Below are 3,425 nucleotides of genomic sequence, written 5' to 3'. Positions count from 1 at the left end.
CATTCTCTTAATGAATAGAGGGATTTGTTCTAATAGTGTTTGTAAATAGGTTATCATTTCCGCATCTTGTACAGCAGTTAACCACTAGGAACAATGCATGCAATGTGTTAATCATTGAAAGTGTCCTACCAATTTGGTTTGAAACTGTCTCATTGCTATTTGTTTCTCAATGAAATTATGGGAAAAAAAGAAAACAGGCTATGTTATAATCTTACAGTGGCCTCTAAGTTTTCAAGTAAAATGAGTAACACATGTTTCACTTTATGTCAAAGCTAAAAATGACTACATGTATAAAGAGGAACCTCAAAAATGCAGATAGGTTAAAAGCAAGTCCTGGACTGCAAGTTACATTAATTGTGAAGGCAAAGGAATAGTTTTTTAAAGAATTTAAAACCAGTGAATATATGTATGATAAGAAAGCCTCTTTCTTTTATGAAAACTTAGTAGCCTGGATAGAAAATCAAATCAGCGCTAACATTCCCTACCTAATCCAGAGTAAGTCTCTAACTCTCTTCAATTTTGTAAAAGCTGAGAGAGAGAGAGAGAGAGAGAGAGAGAGAGAGAGAGAGAGAGAGAGAGAGAGAGAGGAGTAAGGTATGGAAGAATATTTAAAACTTTCAGATTTAATTCATGAGTTATACAGTTCAGGAACGACACTGTCTTCCATAATGCAGCACAGCATCGAAGTGCAAAGGGAAGAAGTGAGTGCTGATGTGGATGCAAGAGCAAACTTCAGGAGTTCTAGCCCAGATCTTACATGGTGATGGTAACAGATTTTCAATATAAATAAAACAGCCTAATTTTGAAAGAAAATGCCATGAAGGCTTTCATACCTAGAGAGAAGAAGTCAACACCTGATTCCAAAGCTTTAAAGAACAGGCTGACTTTCTTTTTTAAGGCCAGTCCAGCTGGTGATTTGAAGTTGAACCTGAACCTAACTGACCATAACAAAAATCCTAGGCCCATTAAAGATTATGTTAAATATTGTCTGTGTGTACTCCAAAAATGGAACAACAATGCCAGGATAACAGCAAACCTATTCACATCATGGTTTAATGAATATTTTAAATTCTTTGTTGAGACCTACTGTTCAGGGAAAAGCATTCCTTTCCAAAATATTGTTGTTTGACTGTGTTCCTGGTCACTCACATGCTCGAAAAGGATATGATGAGATTAGGGTTGTTTTTATGCCTGCTAACATTCTCAAGCCCATGGATTAAGGAATAATATTGATTTTCAAGCCAAAGTCAAGACTTTCAAGTCAAGAAATAAATTTCTTAAGTTTTTGGACTTCTAAAAATGATGATTGCTCTAATCCATCTTGGCCAAGCATTTTTGTATTTATTCATTCTGCAATGCATATGTACTTCAAAATACAATGTTTTATGTGCTAACTGTACATAATACTATCTATGTAAAATAAATAAATTTCTGAAAATAATAAAAATAAAGAAATAAATGGAAAGATTTTTGGTTCATATTCTACAGACATTTAACAGTATATTTATTAGTATATTTATTTAAAATTCACTCAACTCATATTACATGGATACATTCTTTGATGGACTCATTAAAGAGTTGACAAAGAAAAAGGAGAATCCTAGTAGTTATGTTACAGTAAAGAGAAATGAATTTTTATATTCCACAGAAGGAATTCCAGGCCACATTGTTCCAATGACAAATTCTAGGCAACATCTAAGAGAAACCTTACCAATACTATACAAATTGGTTTGGAAATTAAGCAAAGATGGAGAACTTGTGCATTGATATTATAAACCTTAATACCAAAGCTAGACAATTAAAAGACCCCCAGGAAAGAAAACTATAGCCCAGTAGTCTCATAATGTGAACATGAATTTCCACAATATTATCAAATATATTCAGTAATACATAAAAAGAAAATAATACTACATAATGACTAGTAAGATTTATTTCACAAAAGATTTACCTAACTTTAAAAACTTAATCCATGTAATTTATTATTTTCAGAAAATAATGATTTTAATGATGTTTTTATCTAAATTGAAATGAAGATTGGCTAAACTTTAATACCTATTTGCTGGAGAAAATGGCTACATCTTTATCCATTTAGAAAGTAATGGTCAAAAATTTAGCCCTTATTTTTATTACATAATAAATTGACAAAATATGGAGCAAATATTTTAAAAACTGGAACTACAAATGTCTGTAATACAGGCAAAATGCTTATCAATCTTACAATTTTGTAATGATTATTAGATATGACATGAAAAGCACAGAAAATGAAAACAAAAATACATAACTACATAAAGTATATGTCAATCAACAGAATATAAAATCCCTTATAGAATAAGGCATATATTTGCAAATCATATACCTGATTATGGAAAATATCCAGACTATATAATGATTTACAATTCAACTACAAAAATCAAAGATATTTGCTATAAAAATAGGCAAAGAATCGACTTTATTCAAAGAAGATATACAAATGAGAATAAACCTATAAAAAAGTTCATAAATGTACCTGTTAGCTTGAATGTTCATGCTTTGATTATATATGTTCTAATCTCTCAGATAATTTCTTATTTCTAGAAGATACTAAAACCCAGGTAATCATGCAGGTAAAAATCTAAAACCAAATGGTTATATCTTGCTCAGTGGGCCCCAGATATGTGACACAAGCTGTAGAAGTAAGAAGGGTTTGCAGGAATGAATTGGTCTCAGTTTGAGGTGTTTCTAGAAAGGATACAGAATGGAATTATAGGTGGAAAATAAGAATGGGGATACTAGCAGCGTACAGGAAAGTCAGATAGAGAAGAGACATTTCAAGTAGAAATGTCCACAGATGCTAGAGAAGGAAAAAGAAAGTGTTTATGATAGAGTCAGGGGAAGTTTCAGATTGAGGTGGTCAAGTGTCTTCCTTCTCAGTCTGAGGGAACCCATGTTAACTGCTAATATAAGGAGAAATCCTGTTAAACTTTCAATAGATGCTTATACAGATTTGTCAGTAGTTACCCAGCCAGCGGCCCAATTGCAAATGGGAAAATACTCAGTGTTTTCCCTACACCCTGTAATTCATGTTCCCCAGTAATAATGGAAAGTCCAGTTTGTTTGAGACAGTACTCAATGACCATGGAAGATAATAGGATTAAACCCCACATTTAAGAGATCTTTGCTAATGGACCTAAAAAAAAATACTCTGATTGTGTTTTTATTTGGTCAGTGTATAATAGTTTTTTTGCCTTTCTCTTCAGATTCGAAGCTATAATGAAAATGCTTGGTGACTATTGAGGGCCTTTAGATAGAACCTTTGAAGAATATATTTAACTGCTGGTCAACAACTATGACCATTTAAGCTTGAAGAAGCCAGAGCGGTCATCACCCATAGTTCCCTCAGAGCAGTTTGGGTTACTTCTTCAGAGGGGGGAATGTTGTAGGCAGCC

General features: G+C 32.8%; 1 protein-coding gene across 1 annotated transcript in view; it reads left to right on the top strand.

The window, feature by feature from the left end:
• The window catches only part of Naaladl2 (N-acetylated alpha-linked acidic dipeptidase like 2), a 577,651-nt gene that overhangs the window by 99,105 nt on the left and 475,121 nt on the right, over positions 1 to 3,425 (top strand). The window lies entirely within an intron of this gene.

The sequence above is a fragment of the Octodon degus genome, unplaced genomic scaffold (assembly GCF_000260255.1).
Source record: "Octodon degus isolate 3935 unplaced genomic scaffold, OctDeg1.0 scaffold00055, whole genome shotgun sequence".
Taxonomy (NCBI): Eukaryota; Metazoa; Chordata; class Mammalia; order Rodentia; family Octodontidae; genus Octodon; species Octodon degus.
Note: the sequence above shows the minus strand (reverse complement) of the source record. Positions and strands in the feature narration are given on the sequence as shown.